The following is a 22,927-nucleotide window of genomic DNA, read 5'->3' as shown; positions in this document are numbered from 1 at the left end:
CGCCCAGATGCACAGAGAAAATTATGATTGCTTTGCCGTATTTCTCAGGTTATCTACCTCCACAGGATATTCCATTTAGAAGACGTGACATTACACGTTACTCTAAAGGCGCATACTAGTTTAGTTTAATGGGAAAATTATAAGAGACAGCTTGTGCTGTTTCTTAATGTTTTTTTCTCCGTGTACGCCCCTTTTCTGGGCTCGGCTTTACTGCCAACTGCTGAGTGGGTAAATTATGCATAAGCGCACTACCAGCCACATTATGACGAGGCAGGCGGACGTCTGATGCAGAACGCAGCTGCCTGGATTATATATGAGTGGTTTGGGGAGGGGGGCGAAAAGGTGAGTGGAAAGAGGGGAGTGGCGGAGGGCGGTGGATCAGGAAAGGGGTTGGCAACTCACTTGTCAACGTGCTCATCACATTTCTTTCCAGCCAAAAGAAACGTAACGAAACCACCCAAACCACCCAGTTTGCCGTTTATGCGCACCAAGGCAAACAAACAGCAAAATATTTGTATGCTAAGCCAAACACATGCGACGGCGAAGCCCCACAATGCCACGCCCCCTTCCAGCTGCCAACAGCCAACAGCCGCCCGCCGCCCCCATTTCAGAGAGTCAGCCCAACGCGGCTCAAGTATTTTGCATTGCTAAGCAGAAATTATAAATCAGGGCAATTGTTGAAGATTTGCAGCCCGCACAACTAAACGGGATGGCAGGCGAAGGCGAATGAGAACCGGAATGAAAATGGAAATGGAAATGGGGACGGTAAAAGGCGGGCGGGGAAAGGGGAAAAGGGGAAAAGGGGGTCCTGGGATTGCGGCACGCACGCCTCGCTGGTTTCCCGGTACATGGCCGCTCTGCTGCTGCTGCTGTTGTTGACTAACTGACTGGCTAAGTGACTGACTGACTCGCTGTGCTGTCTGCCCTGCACTCGAATAAAATATCCATCTAAACGTACATAAATTGTAGTAAAATACAACACACAACATAGTGAAATGCAAAATGTCGCTGGCAGTAAATAAATATTGTAGTAAAATACAACACACAACATAGTGAAATACAAAATGTCGCTGGCAGTAAATAAATATTGTATACCTAAATATAATCATTCATTACATTGTGCAGCGAGTATCCGATTTATTTGTATCTAAACGTTAACAGATAACATAATTATCTTTCTGTTAACTCATGAATTTGAACATGATTTTAAGAGCCTTGAGTACATGCATTTATTTTCTTGAAGTTTGTGTCACCAAACTATGAGAAATAAATTCAGAACCAGCTATGAATGTTTTGGCGAGTGTTTTTTTTCGGGCCCTCGTCTGATGAACGTGCACAGGCAGTCAAATATTTTGCAAGGACGAACGTGGAAAAATAAATAAAAATTCCCACAAAAATGAATTTAACAATATGAAAGCAGACGCGGCACGAGACGAGTGAGGTGGGCGGCAGAGAGGTGGAGCCAGGGAACTGAAATCATAATTTAATTTAACGTATTTTTCGCTGCCAAAAGACAAGACGGGAATCACACACACACACACACTAGCACTAGGAAGAGCGACAAAAACAGCAGATGGCAGGATGGCGGGATGGGGGAAATTGGAAAGCAGAACTCTGGGGCAGATTCGGATCCAGAGAGTCACAATCAGCGGCAGGAACAGAAGTCCTGCTGCCAGACAGACTAAAAGCAGCGGAAATAACACGCTCCGCAGCGCCGTTTAAAAGTGTAAAAGCCGTCAAGAAAAAGCTGCAAAAAAAAGGCAGAAATAAAATGGAGAAGGCAGCTGAAGGAAACAGTCGCGAGTTTTTTTTCCACTCGCCTCGCTCATGGTATGAGTCACCTTGGTAATAGAATCGCAGCGCGTTTTGCCTGGATTTTAATTTTAGTAATGGAAGACAATGGCAGACAGCGGAGATGTGAAGATGTGGAGAGACAAATAAGCTTAGCCAGCAATGCAGCATCCCGCGGAGAGTAAAGATGATAAGGCGAGGGGCAGCAGCAAGATTTCGCCAGATTTATTGCGCCACGTTGCAGTTTGAAGTTGTCGAGACTTATAAATCTATCCGCAGCGCAGAGGGCAAATTTACACATGATTGTTATTATTTAATGCTGTTATTGTAGCTGCCGCTGCTGCTGCTGCTGCTGTCATGCGGTTTTTTAAACGATTTTTATTAGTGGAAAGGAAAAGCGGAAAACGGAAATAACAGCCACGCGCCGTAAAGTAGACAACACATTCCGAACACACTGCTTTCTCCGGCCCCTCCCCACTTTCCCCGTTTCGCCCGCTTTCTCCAACATTTTCCGAGCACGACATGCAATAAATGCATTTTGCATGGTGTGCACGTAAATGACCGCCGACGATTTAAATTGTTACGCTGTGGCCGGCCGAGCGTTGTCTGCCATCAAAATGCATTACGTATACGCAATAAAAATTACGTATACGCCAGCGAGTGTGTGCGTCGCACGGGGGAGTGACTGCATTTTATGCGTGCCGCGCATTATCATTTAACATTTCCGGTTCTGTTCAGTTCGGTTCGGTTCGGTTCGGTGCGGTGCAATACGGTTCACAGGGTCTTTTTGGGTGGCTGTAACAATTGGCTAAATAGTTTATTGTGTGTGCGAGTTTGGAATGATGGCAGGGGCCATCGATTGATTGGCAATTGAAATGCGCGGAGAGCGTGCGACCGGGAGTAAATCATGGTGAATTATGCAATTATAACGATCATCTGGGATTAAATAGGTAATTGATTTTTCAACATGCCTTTTAAATCACTCCATGTCACCTTTTACCATTCCATTTCCATCTCAATTTCTCGTGCCCCGACATTTGGGTAAATATTTACCCTACTTTCGCTACCTTTTGCCATTTTTCAGCGCTCGACTAAAAAATTGCAGTCGTTCGGCTCTGTCAACTAATCATACAGAAAGCATTTCGCCCGCAACCCGCAAACCGACAACCGACAGTTGACCAAGCTACTCGGGCACAATAATTTTGCAAATTATTGCGCATACGCCGCGTGTGTTTGTCAACGCAAAATAAGAACGTCAGTCCGAAAACTTGTAAGCATATTTTCCTCTGGGGATCGCCGCGGTTCATCCCAAGCTCGAGCCAAAGCCCCAGCTCATTTCCAGCTCAAATAAGCGTAAGTAAATTTGTAAGACAAACAAACAGGGGGACAAGAAAAACAGAGACCTGCTCTTGACGACGCCACCAGCTGCTGCTGGTGGAGCACTGGAGTGGGCCAGCTGCAGGTGGACAGGTGTACTGATGCCCGGGCAGCCCTCGAGGAGGGTCTGGCCTGTGTCGCTCATCAGCTACCCAGCTACACAGCTCCCAAGCTCTCGAGCTCCAAAGCCAAGTCAGTCCAAACAGCTGCGGGCACCAGAGAAAGACAGAGAAAAATGAATGGCTGAGGAGCCTCTGGTCCGGGGCAATATTCATTCCGGTGGCAAACAAACACGCAGAAGCAACAATGGTCACAACAGCACAGCACACAGGAAAAAAGAAGAGGTCTTGAATGGAAATCCGGAGACAGTTAGGTCTCATCTTTAATTAAATCTGATGCAAGTTTAGAAGGTAGGAAGAGCAGTGAAAGACAGATGTAAAACATATCTTCAGGTTTCATTTCGGGATATCAATTTCAGACTGCTTAAAGCGTTAAATTGTATTTAGCTCTCAAAGAAAAAGATTTTAAAATATTATAGCAAATATCACAACTATTAACATTCAATAATCCTAGTCCTTGAATCCTTTTCTTTTAATAGTATCAAGCAATAGAAATTTGAATCAAATTTGATCTTGGTGGTCCGTCGTAACATAACGAATTGGTTTCCCAGAGAAGCCTGTGTTTTTTCTCACTGCAGTAGACAACAGCAGTGAGCTCACTAACGCCTCGGACGCTGCCATTTGTGGCACGCCCCGCCCAACACCGCCCACTAACCTAGCGCCCCCTCAAGTTAGTTGATGAACTTCGTGTTCAAGTTGTAGCACAAGAGTTGACGCCTCGCAGCCAAAAACTGCGACTGCTGCTGTTGATGGCCTCGCATCTGGATGGGTGGATGCTGGGCGGGAAATGGGGGCAGGGATGGAGGAAAAGCGGGGAAAAGCCGCCGCCAGCTGTAACACTGATAGCAATTCCAAGAGACAACAACGGGCGCCGTGAAAACTCCTGAGCAGCTCTTTGCTTTTCGTGAGTTCTTGTTTTTCTTTTAGTTTATTTTACTTTCGTGTGCCGTGTCGGCGTCGGCATCTTCACTTTGGTTTGATTTTATTATGTTTTTCTTTGGGACCGCACTGGCCCCCATTTTCCAACCCACTGCCCCGCCTCCCGGGCACCCAATTTTCCCTGGCCACATGCTGCCAAGAGTTCGCTTTGCTTGTATTTGACTTGGACTCGGCGACCTTTGGAGAGGTTGAGCAGGTTGAAAAACAGCAGAAGCAGCAGCAGAAGCAGCAGCAGAAGCAGCAGCATCCCGAGCCCCGTTACAATATCAAGTTAATTGTTTGAAATAAGTGTTGGCCCACCCACGCCCACACGGCGCTTTTCTTTCCCACCCTGATTTTCCACTTCCCACAAGGCCCCGTTTGTTCTATCTTGTTGCTGATGTTGCGGTTTCTTTTGTGCCGCCTTTGGAAACTACCCACATTTATAGTGTTGTGGTCGAAGCTTCTCGCTTTTCCTCAGCCGGTTGTCAACGCCAGCCACAGCCCCAAGTTTCCCTGCTTTTCTCTGCTTTTCCCCCGAATTTTCTCCTCATCCCTATCTTTTTTCCACCCTTCTGGTGTTTTTGAACTTTTTCGTATTCGCATCTCTTTGCCTGTTTTTACTTTGACTGACTCTCGCCTCGGAGTCTCAATGTTTGGAGTGCACTTTACCCGGCCAACTTGAAATGAATCTAATAACTTGGCCCACACACACAGATACACACACAGACACGCATAGATTGCGAGCAAAAACAATGCGCTGAATATACTTTTTTCGGGGAGAAAAGATTGTTGAAAAGCGGATTTTGTTTTGCAAGTTGCTCGAGTGCTTCGGCGGTTTCTTTTCCACTCCACACTTTCCGCATTGTTCGCTAGCAATTCAAATATTTTACTTGAGGAATTTCCCGATCCCAAGCCGAACCGGTTATAAGTTTGCAGCCCTCCTATGTTAACAGCTCTATTAGTTCAATTTATTTGTCTGGCATGAAGGGCATGGGCATGGGAGAAGGAAAAACAACAATTTTCCGGGCACCAAAATGGAGAAAACCCAGTGACATTGCCAAAGACAAAAGTGGGCGGGGCGCAGGAATTCAGCTTGATTGTGTTTGCAATTTCATAAAATAACAATTCGCCAGCGCCTTGGCATCTTTCATCCTTGTTATTGGCGCCCTGATTGCCGCCGGCGGTTGTCGCTCTTCCTGGCTTTTCCACAGGATTCAAGTGGAATGGAATGCGTTCGTAAATAGCTGGCAAGGTGTGGGCTCGGCATTCGACTTTTCCATCTCCATCCGCATCTCCATTCCCTTCGCCATATTCATCACCATTCCCAAACCCACACCCATCGCCATACCCATCCCCATTCCATTGCAGGACCCAAATTCGATGGTGGAAAGTCAGGTTCCCGCTCCTGGGGCATGCCAAATTCAATTCACACAAAATACCCGTAATTCAACACCCCACGGATGGAGATGAATATGCCACTCCACTGACTGATTGCTTTTGCCTCCAAAACAAACTCCCCCAGGGCGCATTGAAATGAGTTAAACCAAAGCTGCCAGCCGCTCAAGTTTTCCTCGCTTTCCACGATTTTCCTCAATTTTGCTCGCCTTCCTCGATGACTTTCCCATGTCTGAGATTTCAGCAGCACAGCAGCGACATCTCAAGCGACTCGTTGACATATTTGTATTGTATTCAATCGATGAATTTCTGCAGCTTCTTCGCCGCATGGCCCATAAGGGAAAATGACTTATTTTGCTTACGCACACATTGAACAAGTCCTCAAGCAGCAGCTTGCCGTCCTGGCATCCAAGTATCCTGCCATCCTGGCATCCTGTGCGGGTCTTGATTGCTCTCCCGCTTTTCCATTCCTTCGGATTCTGTTCTACTCTTTTTACTATACACGGCAAGAGTTTGGTATCCAAAAGATTTTGATTAAAACTGCAACTTTATGTTATTAACTTGTTCAATGCTTGCTGTCAGATATTTAAACGTACTTTATTACTTAGCATTAAGTAAATCATTAAATATTTTATTTAAAATTTCAAATTATAAGCTGCTGCATCTTGAAAAATCCTTTTAATTATTATTTCCTATTTGCTTAATTTTGAAAGTTGGCATCACTTTAGGCTATCCAGTGCTAAACTATTAATAACGAGGGGAGGTACATTTTCATTTTCCTCTTGTGTATGCATTGACATTCGTCTTGTTTCGGCTCCTGTTCAATTTTCCAGCGGAAAAGTTTGCGCTACACATTTTTTACTTGGCTGACTGTCGACATTCGTGTTGATATTAAAATTTTAATAAACCCCTGCACGTTGACTGGGGGAATCTTCAGCTGGTCCTTCTTTTTGAGCAGCTCCTGCTGGAGCTCCTTCCCTTTCTGCCTCACCGTCGTCCTTTCATTTTTGCTACCCCGCCGTTTTCCGCGCTTTTCCCAGCTTGTTGCACTTGACGGAAACGCGTCAGTTGGGCGCGCTCACATTTCCCCCGCCACTTTCCCCACCGAGCTCCCAATTGGTTTGGCACAACGCACATTTTCATGCGGCGACGAGACGAAAAACGAAAACGCCATAATGCTGGAATTGCCATCAACTCGTACACACACTTGCGTACTTGTACACTGAGGTCCCAGCTGGCTGACGGCAATGATTTCTTTTGGCTCCACGTGAAACATGTTGATAAATCAAATCCCAGGCCCCAGTCAATGCCAATGCCAATTTGGTTGACAATAGCTTTTTCTTTTTTTTTGGGGGGGGTTTTCCCCGCATGAGTGACAGCTAATTGCTGGGCGGCTGGGGGGTTTTTTGGGCCCTGCTCTGCACTTGGCAAAACTACAGCAAGCTGCAACTTTAAGCCCTTTTCAAAAACCAACTAAACAACTGAACAGGCTTCCGTGTCAGGCACATCAGGCACAAAAGCCAGACATTTGTAATCCATGTAGCTGTCTCCAGAATTGGCTTTGCGGCATCCGACAATTCACAGAATGGCCTGCTGAAGCCGTAAGCGCGTTGCCCGGAATAAAATCAAATAAAATAGTTAGTAAATAATAAAACAGTCGAGCACTAGATTCGGGCTTTCGAGGATTTTCGAGTGGAATAGGGACTTTTAATGCCCGCTTAGGCTGCCGCATTCCGCTTTCCGCTTTCCGCTTTTATGGCCAATCGCAATAGACGAAAATTTTATTATAGAAAACGTCTTTGGGCTTTGAGCCGCAGGCAGTCAACAAACCATTAAACTCAAGTGTTTACCACAAGCCAAAGTCACTAGACACAAATCTAAAATGGCAGTTAGACAACTCGAGCGATGTGGGCCAGCGGCTAATGTGGTTACCAGGATGGGTTCGGCTTGGCTCCTAGGTGAGCAAAGTCCTGCGGAGTCCTCGATCTCTTGGCTAAGTGCTCCGAGCTGAGCAATTTGAGTGCTTGATGGCGAATTTATTGCCAAACAGACGAAAGACGCTTATGGCTTAAACTGAGTTCGAGAGTTGTTCCACAGTGCGTATCTTTATGACTTGAATGAAGCCAGTAGTTGAAAATTGTAAAATTCCAGTGGGCATGTTCTCCATGGCCCAGATATCACATCTACAATATTTCGCCTTTGACACCTAAAACGACCTAGTTAAGCTTATTCAACTATATTAAATATTGTCCTTACACCTTTTGGTGCCTTCATCATGAAATAAAATGTAGGAAGTATTTTAGTAGTTCAAAGTAGCCGCCAATTGCTATTTCATCAGCTCGAATGAAGCCATTGGGGCGATTGAAACATTCATGAACAAAAAAGTTGATGGCGGCACGGACTGCTCATCAGAACTTCTAACCAAGTTGGAACCGCACTATATATATATTTCAACTTATTTATGACCACTTTTCGATGAGAGTTTATTCGCGTTTACAGCCGGGTTGTAAAATTTATGAGCCAAGGGGTCAGAGGTCGGGGATCAGGTTCGGAGCAGAGAGACACGCGAATTCCGATGCCGCGTTTATTTTCCTGGTGCGTAATTATTTTTATGACATTTTCCCCCGCCTTTTGTGAGCTAGAGGTGTGGGTTAGATAGCCAGTGATATGGGCTATATGGCCAAGGACTTTTTGTCCGGCAGCCGTGTTGAAGTGTTGGCGTTTGCCAAACAAATTAAAAGCAAATTATAACGAAGCAACGAAAATGGAACCAAACGAAACGAAACGAAACGAAACGAACGAAACAGTATTATCGGGCTGCAAGGACACAAACTACATTTTAGACTCCAGCCGAAGGAGCACTTCGAGGATTCCCCCTCACTGATGATGGTCGTTGGAATTTTAATTTCTGTGTTGTGCTTTTCACGCGGGCAATGCCACTTAAAGCGATTTACTTGCAAATCTTGGTAATGGATGGCGGGCAAGGTGAGAAACGTGCCCGAGGACCAGAAGTCCTGCGGAGGGTGCGAAACGTGCCTGACGTTGGACATAAATTAATTTATTGCGTGCGCGCCTGGCCAAGAAAACAAAAAAAAAAAAGGAAAAAATAACAGAAAAAATGGGAAAAGCGCTAAGAACAAAAAAAAAGATTGAAGAAGGAAGGAAAACAACAACAAACGACGCGATTCGTTGAATTGTTTGAGCTGCCAGCATAAAAATAATTCATTGCATACTTTTTGTTGGGACGAGGCCCAAAACTTTCATTAAATAGCATTAATAATAAAGAGATGATGGTGGCATTTAGGGGGTATTTAGATATTTAGGGGACTTATAATGAGCTGCCTTATTGGCTTGCGTTGAGTATTACCTACATATATTTAATGAAGGTGAGAGTAATTAAATCTATATGTTTGCAGTTTCGCATTCATTACTGAGTTACTTTTTCTTCAAGATTATCGTCATTTTGTATTAAATGCAAATATACAAATAAAAGAGGAAGTTGTCTTACAAAATTTAAATCTATTTTGTATTATTTTTTTTGAAAATCCTTTTGGCAAACATCGATAGTGGCAGAGTCTAGGCTAATATTAAGCTGCAGTTAAATTTTCGCAGCACTCAGATGGAAACTTATACATTTGGCTATTAAGGGCACTTACAACGAGCTTCTTTGTTGGAATTGTGGCGGCTGCTGTCGTCGACAGCGGCGTAAACGTCGACTGCGGCGGCGGCGGCGGCGCTGCGACGGCGGTCACGGGCGGACTAATTGCTTTAATGGTCGCCTGCGGAAGCGGCGGCTGCTGAAATAACTCCGCTGGCTGCTTCACGTAGAACAGATTTACTCCAAAGTGTGAAATCTTGATGGGTTTTATAGCAACACCTTCGACAGGAAATGGGTGTGTGTGGGCCGACTTAGGTGCGTCGGCTGGGTTGGCTAAGATCGGCTGGCTGGCTGGCTGGCTGATCTTGGCTATATGTGTGTATTGGCTGGGCTTCAATCTGTGGAGCTGTCTGCTGTAGCGGATTTTCCCTGTTTCGTAGGTTCGTAGGTTCTTTCACAACTTTTTTAGAAGCTCTAATTTCGGTTTTTGGGTTGTCAGTATTTCTTAATATTTGATTGGTTTATCTTTTTACACACTACTAAAGCTCAACGTTTGACAGCGCGACAAATGTCCTGCTCCTGATTTCAATTTATGTTTTGGGGATTGTTGTTGATTGCACTTGAACGCGTTGGTTGCTTAAAACACACGGTGACAAAAATCTCAGGACGCGATTGCCGCTTCTTCGTACGGGAGAGTTTCCTGTTTGTATTTCTTTTGGTTTTGTTTGGAAAGCGGTTTGACTTTGCGTGGATTACTCTCGTGGATTAATTACTTGGCTCGATGACTCGATTTCGATTTCCCTTGGCTGTCGGCTGTTGTGGTTGTAGATTTCTTGGTTTCACACTAGGCTACTTGCACGGTTTAAATTTGCTGAGGAACAGAACGCAACGACTGCTGGACTCGCTTGTCTGATAACGACTGAAGGACTCTCGCGAATTGCGTAGGATTTTTAGCAACAGCCGAGCGCAGTCGCTGCCGGCGTCGCAGTCGCCGTCGCTGCTGTTGCTGTTGCTAGTGCCTTTCCCGCTGCCTTACCGCCGTTTTCCTTGCCGGCGCAGAAGCATTACAACAGCGGAAGTGGCTAACAGAGAGAGCGAGCAGGACAACGGACCGGAGAGAGCGAGTGAGAGCGCAGGATGCACCCCCACACGGAGTGGAGCTCTGTTAACTGCCAGCCCACACAGCAGCCAGGGTTGTCGAGCTGCGCCACTTTTTCAGGATAGTACAGGCAGTAGGAGTGGAATCCTTAGAAGTTTGAGAGGGGAAGAGCGAGACACATGCATCTGAAAACCCCTAAAAATTAATAAAAAGTTGTCCCGCTAATAGTCTTCTTACTTTCACCACAAAAGTGTGGTTGCGTACTTTCAGGATCTATTTCAGTGCGATTTTAACTCTCTACAGACTTGCTTATAAGTACAACTAAGACGTTTCTGATAGAAAGTTATTTAAAATGTGTGTATTTTGCATTTCTTTACTTGCACTACTTGCTAATATAGTTATTTTATTATAAGTATTGACAATTTTAGATATCGCTTTAATTTTTTTGTGAAAGCCAATTACTAATTTGTGAGCATTAACATTTACTTTCCCCTTTCCCCAAACTTTTACCTACTATGTTGCAACCGAGAACAAACAAACAAACAACAAAAATTGGACATTCCCAGAACATTCACTTTCAGCAGGAGAAATATTTTAACAGCGCTTGAGAGAGACCTCTTTATTGCAACAGCTGAGAGAGGAAGGTTAAGGAAAGGGCTTGCTCTCCATCTCTCCGAGAGAGAGGGCAAAAGCGAGAGAGAACTTGGCGCTCCACGCGCGTCATTGTTGCACCTTTATGTTTGTTTTCGTGGGTGGCCCGCACTCGCTGGAGAGAGGGGCGGTAGGGGAGCAAGGACGGAGGAAAGGAGAGCAGAGTGCGGAAGGGAGGGAGCAAGTGAGACGGGGAGACGATGGCGCAAACAAACAACAATAGCGATTCGAGTCGGCAGAATGTCCATGTAACCTCTGCAGAGGGTGTCGCTGATGTCCCGATGATTATGTTGATGAATAAGGATGACGCCGATGTAGCCAGGTGAGTCTTAACCCTTTGTCCCAGAAATGTGGCGTTTCGTGTAAGACAGTGAGCATATCTTACATTCATTGGTTTACTGATTACAGGCTTTTTTTCACCATTTTGATTTTAAATATTTAACTAGCATAAGCATACCAGTACCCACTGCAATTCCTTAATAGTCTTTACGGAAATATTAATTAATTCTAGTGCAGCTTGAAAAGAACATATTTTTTTTTAACAACTGTTTTTGCCATTAGTACTTGGAGGATTAGGAATCACTACGTAAGTTATGCACATACTCGTGCATGTAAAGGAATGGAATTGATAATTTATGCCTATATCGATCTAATAGGATTAATTACTATTATCAAATCCGTATAGGAGCAACTATCGTCGAGCCATTATCATCAGCATGAAAATCGCATTCAAGTGAACGAACATCAAAGACTTTTTCGCTCTCAGCCTCATTACAATCCTCGACGTAAGTATCTTTCCTGGTTGTCTCTTCATCATCGGCATCTGTATCTGCATCATCATCGCCATCGCCATCGTCATCATCATGGGCAAAGTTGTCCTGGTCGTTCCCGTTCTCCTCCATTGTTGTTCGTCGTGTGTCTCGTGCGTTGGTGAAAGTGTCAACTTGACATTGCCTGGAGTGCACGCGCCACCGCTCTCTCTCGCCAGCACACACACACACACCCACGCGTGTGTACATGTATTGGAGTGCTCTCCATCGGACACACACACACACCACACACACAGGGGCAGCTACATCCTTACAATCCGCTTGCGTCAAATATTTTGTTGGCCCGGGGCAATTGTTGTTGCTGCTCGCTGACAAGCGAGTATTGCTCGCAGCTGGGAATTTTGCTCTCGCCGAACAAGGACTCGCTTCCGCTCTCTGCCTCTCGCTAGCCACCGCTATTTCGCGCTCTCTGGTTTCTCCCGCTCTCGGCGCAAGCTCGGTGAAAGCATTTCCCCTGGCTCCGAAGGAAAAGCGACAGCGCAGTCGGCGGCGACAGAGGCTGCTGCCATGGCAGCTTTATCAGTGCCATGAAATGTTGTTCCCGGAAAATAACCCAAAGGAAATGCTGCACACACACACACACACACACACTCCCTCGCAGAGCTCCATGTGTGCGAGTGTGTGTGCAACCAGCAGCAGCAATAACTGTGTACATGTAAATCCTGGTTTGTTTCATTTGCCGATTTGGAGCACCGTCCTCCGCATCGCCCCGCTCATCCGATCTCCCCGCGCCGAAAAGCCCGCCGGCACTAACTTTGTACGCTTGATGATGATAATAATGTTGCCCCTTGCCAGGCGCACTGAGAAAAAATATCACCCCAATTGCACATCAATCAGGTCGGGCCATTCTACGGTAATATAGCTAATTTAATTAGGTTATCGAAGCTTTGATAACATTTTTCAGCTATCTCCTGTAAACTGATATTACAGCAGTAGTGGGTTTGCTTTATGTGCGGAGTTAGTCACTGATATAAAAATAAACTTAATGGAGTTCCTTGTACACCATTAGGGCTATAGGTTTAAAGTTATAGCACTAGGGAGAGGTCCTATAGAAATGTTATGTATCTGTTTTTCTCTGTGTATCAAACGAACCGTGCCCAAGCCAAGTCAACCCAATAGCAATCCCAATAGCAAACCCCAACCCAGACTCAAACTCAAACTCGACCAAAACCCCAGCCCATGCCAATCCAATCCAATCGCACGGCCACACCAGACATCGTCTATGGAAATTCGCATGCCGATTTTCGAGCGATTGCAATTGATTTGTAATGTATTTCATTGTTGTGCGAGTGTGTGTGTGTGTGTGTGTGTGTGCGACGGAATGAGGGGGTGAGGAGGTATAAAATTTCTATTGATTATTTCTATTGCCTTTGTTCGCCGCTCGTCGCTTTGTTCGCCATCTAATGATAGCTATGGGGGCATTAAAAATGTCATATACAATAGTTTTTGTTGGCAACTAACCGAAAGCATATAAAGCAGGACTTAAAGGCCAGGAAGTGGACCAAGTGGCAGGTGCATGGCCAGGGATAAATTGTAAACTTGGCCGCATAACGCCGCCAGGACACGCAGCCAAAATGGGAAACGGCAAATAGGAAAATGGGAGCAGAGAGGCGGCTATCAGCTGGGGAATTGGCATGTGTACAAGTCAATTATGGGTCAAAATCCACACAGGAGTTGAGTTGGCTGGAGTTTAGTCGAATCGAGCTGGGTTGAGTGGCAAACACTTGAAGCTGACGCCAATGCCGTTGCTTGCCTTAGCTTTCCTTTGGTTTTCCTCGCTTTTCTGCCACTGGTTTTCCTTTGCTTCAGCTTCGACTTCAGATTCGACTTCTCAGCGCAGCTCAACGCACATTTTTATGAGTTCATTCGCTGAGCTGCTTTTTATACTCGCTTTAAGGACAACGCAGGGTATATGAGGTGTATAACGACCACACTATTCTTGCTAATTCCAGGAACTAGGAGCGATAGGGGCAACAAAGTTGGTAATCTTCCATTCTTAAATCCTTTTCATATCCTTAGGAGCTCACAAACAAGAACTGTAAAAAGTTGATGCTCACATTGTGTGAAATGCAGTTTTGGTTCTAAAAATAATTCATAATTATACATTTTATGACTTTTTACTAAAATGCTATTCATTCAACTGAACTCCTATTAATTTTGTCAATAAATTAATTCAATTGTGCCCACTCTGCATTAAAGGTCGTTTTGTTTTATTTATAAAATTTTAAAAAGTTATGGGAAGCGAGCGCTAACTTATTTAACATATTCTAAAATTGTTAAAGGGAAATAATTCAGAGTTTAGTCATTTGTGTAGCTGTAAGTGATTGATGGTGGTCAGTCATAATTAGAAAACTTTAACAACATACGCATATGGGCATATTTTTTCCCAACATATTCTTTGAATTGATTTCGACATGTTTATGGTTATTGATATTGGCAGTACTGCTGTTGCCGAGTATCTTGCAGTCGTGGAAATAGAATAAAAATATAATACAATTCTTAATTTGAGTTCTTTTTTGATATCGCTTCAAGACGTGTGCGAGATGAAAGGAGGCGAGTAAGAAATGGGGAGTTTCGGGTAAAGTGGTCGGGGTAAGCTGAACCATCAGCCATTGGCCATTGCAAATGAAACATGTTTGGCTTTATCGCATTTATTGACGACTCCGCCGGGACGTTTTGGTTGCCTTCCTCCACAGCCACCGAAGCCAGATCAAACAAAGCCACATGGGAGGCGCTGAGGGGCGGGCATCTGGGAGGGGATGCCCCTTGAATTGCGCTATCGAGCAGCGGCAAACAGACTTATAAAAACATTATTTTATGTGCATGTGTGTGGGGCAGATTTAAGCGGAAATGGGCGAACTAAAATCACTAAGAAAAGCAGTCATAGATAACCAGGGGAAAATGATGAATGTGAATATGATGAACCGTGAAACTTGCAAAACATATTGGTATAAAATTGCTTATCTAACGAAGTTTTAGACTACCTACTGTTGAACTGAATATCTCAGAAAATGTGGCGGAAAATGTAACTTCAAGTTTAGTTTCTATAAATTTGAAACTCAGCATCAGGTTGGTCTAGAAATCTAAAAAAAATTAAATCATGTTGTTCAATATCCAATGCTGCTGGCAGTTGCTATAGATTTTGAATTGCGACTGCATTTCATAGCAATATATGAATAAGTTATGCCCGAACTACTAGCAAATCCTCGCTGGATGTCCGGTCGCTTTTAAGCATTCCGCTTGTTAAGAGCTTACGCCGCGCACTTGGCTTTAAGCCACGCCAACAAATGCCACTTCATTCGGCTGATATTTGTGGCCGGCACACATACACACATACTCATACCAACACACAGCGAAAATAGCAAAATCACACACATCCTTTTACCATCAATTCTCTAAGCAACAAACAAGCACACGCACAAAAATATAAAGAGGGGCACGGAGCAGGAGATGCCGCAACACGCAAAGCTCTTTTCACTACAAAACGGAAGTACATGGAACCAGGAACAGCCCAAGCGGAGGAAAGCGCTGGAAAACCAGGGGGAAAAGCAGGCCAATACACTCGCATACCGCCACAAGCTTAGAGCAAAATACTGTGGCAGAAACTACACACCATCGCAGGGGGCAACTGGAAACAGGAGCGCACGAGATATTCATTCTATCGTAAAATAGGTGAGCTGGCGAGTGTGGAAAAAACAAGCGCCAACGCTCTGGTCAACGGATAACAAAACATAAATAATAACGACAGCCGAGTCAGCCAAGGATGCTGGGCAGAACGAAGGTATATATGCCATATATGGCGGGGTATCTGGTGCGAGTTGCCCAAGGGCAGCGCCACCTACTGGCCAAAACGGGATCACCACACATTCACTAAAAATCATATTCAGCATTAACATTAGCCGGGAAATTAATTAAGTCATTTCGATTAGGATATGCAATCTTTAATATTTATGCGAGATCCAAACATTTTTGTTTAGTAAACGAAAATATATTCCTTGTATTTAATCTTTAACCTATTTGTATGGCCTTTGAAATAATTGTGCTGTATACAATCGAACACTCCTTTTAAAGGTTTCTGAGGATTATGATTAATATGACTTATGTTCTTTCATTTCTCGCTATTTGACGTGAATATACTTTTTCCGATACTCGTAGAATAAAAGGGTGTACTAGATTCATTGAAAAGTATGTAACATGGAGATCTTGACATATTCAACATATTCTTGATCAATTTTTACCGATATTCCAGAAAATTATGAAATTCGGTATCTGACTGTAGGGTAACTCGAATATAGCATTCTCTTTTGTAAAAAAAATTAAAAAATTTCCAAAGACCGAAGTTCTACAGTCCATAACTCAACTTATCTTAATCGGATTTTGAAGTAGCATCTCCTACCTAAATGTTTCTGGCGCAATTCTCTAAAAATCTGCATTCAAATTTAGCAATTTATTTTTTTTTTTATTTTTTCTGATGGCACTTCTACACAATTATCCACACTTTTAAAAATTTTTTACGTTTTTTTTTATTTTATATTTTTTTTCCCAATTTCTACCGGTATTCCAGAAAATGTTGAAATTTCTCGTTTGCACTTCCACTAGCTGAGTAACGGGTATCACATAGTCGGCGAACTCGACTATAGTATTTTATCTTGCTTTAATCTTGAGAAGAGAAAATACAAACTATTCAAGTGTAAAATCATACTGGCATAAAATGTGCTTCTGGTACTTAAATAAAATTTATTTGAGGTCAAATGGTTTTCATAAAAGTAATTAATTACCTTAGGCCATACCAAAATGCGATATTAAAGGATTAAGTAAAAAGTCCAAATACAAATAAAATAAGATAAATTCCGACTCGAAACCGGTTAAAGATTGCTTTATTCAGCAGCAAAGTATTCGCCGTTCCGGGCTCCGTTCAATTGAAATGGAAAACGCTTTCGGCCCGGCTTGCCTTCCTGGAATATCCTTAATCGCCCTGTCCTATCGGTTTCCTGTGAGCCAGAACAAAAACAACCGAAACCCCGACCGGACAAGGGCCGAAAAATGGGAGGCAGGATAAGAATAAATCCCCCACAACGGTACGAGAATAATGTGAATGTGAACGCGCATATAACTCATTTATTCATTTACTATACGAGTATGTGGGAGCAGTAAAACTGGTGGAGAACTTGTAAATACGAGAATATGAAAGCTTTTAAAGGGAATCGAGCTTCAAAACTCTGCGCATCCCCCAATAAATATATAAAGGGAATTTCGGTGCTTGCGTGTATTGAGGCTTGCGTTTGATTTAATAGTTTATTAAGATACGAGCACCAAGTGCAGATTACGGCGGGCAAATTTGCTCTGCGGTCCGCTCGCCACCCCCCACAATTTCCCCACCACCCTCGAGGCACCCGCAACCACCACCCCGCACTATTACCGCCCCGCTCCCCCCAGAAAACCCAGCAAACCCACCAAGACACTTAAATGCGACGACCACTGGATTTTGGCTGTGGTTTATGGGCTTGAACCGGGGCATAAATAGATTTCGGGTTTCTTGCTTTCAAAGGAGTCGGGGTATAAAGGCGAGTTGCTGCCCTAGTAGTTAGTTACACCACTAGTTTGGCTGCGAAACTGTTGAATTCAGTGGATTTCGAGCGTGCCTCCTCAATCAATGCAATTATTTTATACGCCCGTTTAGTATTCACACCGCTTTTCATTTGGTATTGACACAGTGCTTATGAACATTTATCTCGCTTCTTTGCGCCAGTTACTGATTCATTTTCATTGCCAATTTGTTGCGCTCGCCAGCACGGGCTCATTTAAAAGGCTCATAAATTAATATTTTCACGCTTTAAATGCCACAACAGGCGTACAGGATACCGGAATACATATTGTACACATTATGGGCTTGTATGTGTCTGCGCTGTGTTTGCTCGCTAGGCGATTAAAATGGCTGTTAATGACAAGTGAACGTTATAAATTACAGCGATGAGGAATTTCTTTTCCATCCCCCCACCGTCGCGATGACGGCGGCGATGATGAGAATACGGATTCCTGACGGCTTGTACGAGTATCTGCCGGAGACACTGAAGGCTGCCTAATTATTTAAGATCAAGCGGCAGCGGTGAGATGCCAATGCCAGTGTGCCGAACAATGAAAATTAGGGCCAAAGCCATAGACAAAGTCGCAGCTCCGGCTTCGATCTAATGATGTTGTCTTGGCCTGTTCCACGCCTCGATGTTATTAATGATGGCCTATATGACGCCCTCCCACTCCCACAATGCCCACAATACGCATGCCTTCGTTGGAGTTCTGGGTATCGTAGCCTTTAAATTACGTATACGCCATATTTTCTAGCGTCTCTTTCATGCTCGCTGCACTGGCAAAATATGTTGGTAATTAATATGTTTATTATGTATTATTTTTAGATTTGAAAGTCTATTTAACATTTGGATAATCTTGGCATTAGCAGTGCATGCTTTGCATTAACTCATTTTTAAGACACACATTTGGGTACACTTTAATGTAATCAATATTAAATGCGTTGTGAAATGTCAGGAATTCCTTCTTGCAGTTTTTGTAAAGCTTATTCCCGAACTGATCACATTTCCTCAAGCATTCCTTTATATAAATAGTCTTGATTTCCGGTGTAGTTATGCGCTCATTCCATCGCTCTTCCTGTTTAGGCAGATGTCGGATGTGGTGGGTGGGTGGGCGAGGGGTGGTGGGTTGCGGAGGTGGGTGGGTGGCGAGTGGGCGGTGTGCAGTGAGCGATTGAACCAGCAAACAACAACAACGAAGGCGGCAATAGAGATGATGACGGGGAAGCCAGCACACGGCGAAATCAATGTGTGTGATTTGCCAATTATGTGGGTTATACTGCCAGCGTTATAGGTGTGTGTGTGTGCGTGTGTGTGTGTCAGGGGGTGTGTATATGTATGGGTGCTGTGCGTGCGCGTGTGTGTGTGTGCGCCTCGTCATTACCGCTGTTTCCATTTCCGGCAGACAGGCGAGGCTTCGATGTCAATTTCATAAGCAATTTACACAGACAGCGGAGGGGGCGAAGGACATCGAGGTGAATCCCATTCGATTTGCCAACTGTTGAGGCCGAAATATATTTTCCGAACGGTGGGAATTTAGTGGCCCCCTAATTAACCAATTTTGCAGGCTCTGTGCGGGGGAAAAGTTCACACGTACCACCATTGCTTTGTCCTAATTATTGTGCTGCCATAAAGAACACAAAGGGCCAAGGCAGAGACAAAAGTAATGGCCGCCATAATTCACAGTTACTTATTGTTTATCCGTTCGTTTGCCCCGGCTCCATGTGGGCCATAATTTAACTGGCCCAGCCGAATCTTTCGCCTCCTCTTTCTCGGTTCGATTTAATGGCAACCCCCACAGAAATGTTGCAATGATTCGCATCCTTGAAGCTACCGGGACTGCCTGTGATTTAAATGATGCGAATTAATTTGGAGAATTTTCAACTCCCCCTCGCACAAAGACACACAAGCGCTCATACATGCAACCTGTGCAACAATGGAATGGAGAAGGGAAAATGGAGAAAGGAGAGTGGATAAAGCGGCGGAAGGCAGGGAAAACAATTGCCTGGCTGGGAGAAAACAAGGCCAAGGAAAATCTCAGTGCACATAACCGAAAGCCAAAATCGTGGCCATAACTATGTGCGGCTACCAGAGAGAAGGAAATGGCAAACAGACAAAAAATAAAAACACAGCAAAAAGTGTATGGGGAAAACAAAAGGAAGTGCACAAAACAAAACAATGCAACTCGGGGCCTTTCGATGTGTGAAGAGGGGGGTCCTTCGCCGAGCCGCAGCAGATTGCATAAAAAATAGTTGAAGAGCCGGACAGCAGCAGCACCACCAGCACCAACAACAAAAACAGAGGCAACAAGAGCCCGCCACATTGGTGGGAAACATCTCTTTTGGGTGGTGTTGCAAGTGGGTGAATGAGGGGCGGTAGCGGGGGGATTGGCGGCTGGAGGAGGCGAAAGTTTAAACAACTATTTATTATAAAATACAGAAGCTACAAAATACTCAAACGAAATCGGCACGGAGAGCGCCACAGAGGTGCGGAATACTTGATTCCCTAATAGTAGAAAATATACCAATCTAACGAGCGTATTGGATTAAAAAGCTAATGCCAACATACCAAGAATGAACTACTTTTCAAAGGCATAAGCAGCGTGAAAACTAAATTACTAAAAACAAAGCTGAAAACCTTTGTTGGTTTTCATCGCATAAGCTGGATAAAGCCTTATCTTAACCCCGTTTTACAGGGTATCAAACCTATTTAACTCGCACCCAGCGAGATAAATTCACGCAGACAACAGCTGAGCATGAAGGTGGCATCAGGTTTTTTGAGACAGCAGGAGGTCCAACCAAAAAGACCGAGCTCAGCCAAACCAAAACGAGCGAAACGAGACCAAACCAGACCCGGAGCCACCGATCCGATCCGACCAGAACAGACCAGACCAGGCCAGGCCATCCAATCCAGTATCCATCCAGTATCCAGCACAGATGAGAGAGCATGGAAAAGCGGGAAAAGCGATGCACTGAAGCCTCAACTGCCGAGCCGAGCAGAGCCGAGTCAAAGGAGCAACTTTTACGTGAAAATGTTCAAAATTTAATCAAATTAAAGTGAATGCGCCGCAGGCAAACATATTTCGCACGCCGAACGAAAGAGACGGCGGCATGACGAGTGAAAGAGAGGGCGGCTGGCGGGATGTGCGACGAGGATAACAGGCTGGCAACTCGGCGCAAGTTTAATATGTAAATTGTTTTCACTCGGCTTTCGTTGCTTTCGACATTAAGTGGTTATCATAGCCATTTATGAGGCTGTTAAAAAGTATCTCATTAAACATAAATGGCCGTCCTCCGTCCGCTCGGCTAGAACCGCATAGATAGACAAAGTATCGGAGCGTTTCTGAAACGCCCTTTTGCAAACCCAAATCCAGAATTTCGATGGTCGCAGCTGTTTCACTGGTTTCCGCATTTGGCAAAGGGGTTGGAAAACCCACCAAATTTTCCCTCCCGCACTCACGTGTATACCGTGTACATAGATATTCTATCCGAATTCCGTTTACCTGTCAAACTTTTGCCATTTGTGGCCAACATATTTTGAAGTTGGCCCGCACACACAGCATTCTTGTTAGCCACCCACCATTCCACTCCCATCCTTCCATCCTCCCAATTTTCCAGCCCTCCTCCCCACAAGTTCCGCACACCCACGGCAATTTCCCAGAGACAGAGCCACGTTTATGCCTAAACTTTGTCAATTATTTGCGGATTTAACATTTGTAGCTGGTGCGGATTTTGATTTTTGATTCGAGTTTAAAAGGCAGCATTACAACAACAACAACAACAAAACCAATAAGAGCCGGGAAGTTCATAAGCTCTGGCGAAATTACCATGACACACTTTAAGAAAACTTCGAGCAGGATATTATGCACAGTCTAATGGAATGGAAAAATGCAGAAGAAAACACGCAAATTTGGAATGTAAAAATGAAAAACGTTCATATCTGATTCCATTTAAAATAGCAGCAGTGAAAGTCAGAAAGTCTTCAGCTTAAAGTTATGTAAACTTAAGTCAATTATTAAAGTATTGCTAATGAAGATAAGCCAAACTTCCATTTTGATAAATTAAAATCCCATTTCATAGTAAGATTAAAAAACAATTGAATAAATAACAGGCAACAAAGTTACATTTAAATATTGTCATTGGTAAGTATTATAAATGCCTAAGCTTAATCAAATTAAAGTAGACAACATGAAAAAGCATTAAAGATTATTAATGAAAACGTAAATAAAATACGTACATTTATGCATGTCAAAATTGTACACGAAATTGCCATTCGTACCTTTTTCAATGCAATAAACACATTTTAATTCGCTCCACAGCCCTGATTTTTACTGGCATCATTAGCGCCATTTTTCGAATCAATATTTCTTTGTTGCTTGTATTTTATGCTTGTATTTACTTATTCGTATTTATTTTTTAGCGAGCATTTTTGAATATGCATATCAAATAACTATCAATGACGTCGAAGGCCTGCCACTTGCAAATGCTGAAGTCTCGCAACAAATTATCAGCGCAAACGTCAGCGGCACCTGTCGTGTCCTGTGCCACGCCCCGCCCCCGCCGGCCCCATCTCCTTAAAAATCATCCCGCCCTTCATATCACACTCTTGAATCTCGAAAACTCACCTTCGCTTCCCCTTCGCCTGTCCAAAAGTTATAAAAAAGAAAGCAGACAACGAATATTGGCATAGAAAATCAAAAATAAAATACGAAAGAGACGGGGAGTTGCAGGGAGGAAAGAGGTAGATATATAAGCACGAGATGGGTAGAGAGAGACAGAGAGGAGATGACATTCTGTTGACGTTGATGGCAACACTTGCAATTTAGCAATTTGATTATTTTGGCAAAGGCTAAATAAATGTGTATGCAAAGTGGGTGGTGGTGGGCGGTGGTGGCTTTCTTTTGTGGGTGGAGGTCATTCGGCACCTGGCCACTGCACCCGTCTCGCTTGCTCCCACTTGTGCGCTCTCGCTCCCACACTCGTTTATTATGCGTAGCTCGGAGAAAGTTTCGCAAAGTAATAACGCCGCAAAAGTTCAACTTCAATTGAAATAAATTAATTTCAACATTCGGACTGACAGCGCCAACTAACTGACAATTACACACACTGCGAGATAGTGTGGGTGCGAGGGGGCAACTGAGATGGAGATATGAGTGAGAGAGACATACTCACAGCGTGCCGCCAGTCGCATAAAATAGTTGAGTAACTTTGCGATATTTTTTTTGTATTTTTCGCTTGGCTTTTCGACTGCTCCTGCTGCTATCTTTTGTTGTAAATGTAAAATAATAACGACAAAATTGCACTTTCAACTTTTTGACTTTTTCACATGCCATTGTCTGCAGCAGAAAGTTGAATTAATCGACCCGACCCCACACCCGCTGAACTTGCAACCCAGAGCGGCCCTCTTTCCACCCAAGAACTGCAGTCAGACGCATACTTGCCACATAGTTGGGCTGCCTCGACGACTGTTCCATCTTGATTGATTACATATTTCACAAGTTATTGCGCAGGGCGGCAAACGGAACCGGAAGTGTGGGAATGGAACGGGAAGTAGAGGGGAGTGAA

At 44.1% G+C, this 22,927-nt stretch overlaps 1 protein-coding gene across 8 annotated transcripts in view; it reads right to left on the bottom strand.

Moving 5' to 3' along the window:
• Window positions 1-22,927, bottom strand: part of LOC6543693 (RNA-binding protein Musashi homolog Rbp6) — a 165,849-nt gene that overhangs the window by 62,830 nt on the left and 80,092 nt on the right. The window contains exon 1 of one of the 8 annotated variants that reach the window (XM_015158524.2): window positions 9,260-10,161. The exons of the other annotated variants lie outside the window; for them this stretch is intronic. The gene's annotated coding sequence lies outside the window, so the exon portion shown is untranslated. Of the gene's footprint in view, window positions 1-9,259; window positions 10,162-22,927 lie in introns of those variants that run through there. 8 annotated transcript variants of the gene reach the window in all.

The sequence above is a fragment of the Drosophila erecta genome, unplaced genomic scaffold (assembly GCF_003286155.1).
Source record: "Drosophila erecta strain 14021-0224.00,06,07 unplaced genomic scaffold, DereRS2 tig00000021-arrow-pilon, whole genome shotgun sequence".
Lineage (NCBI taxonomy): Eukaryota > Metazoa > Arthropoda > Insecta > Diptera > Drosophilidae > Drosophila > Drosophila erecta.
The sequence above is the reverse complement of the archived record's forward strand: the minus strand, read 5'-3'. Positions and strand labels throughout refer to the sequence as shown.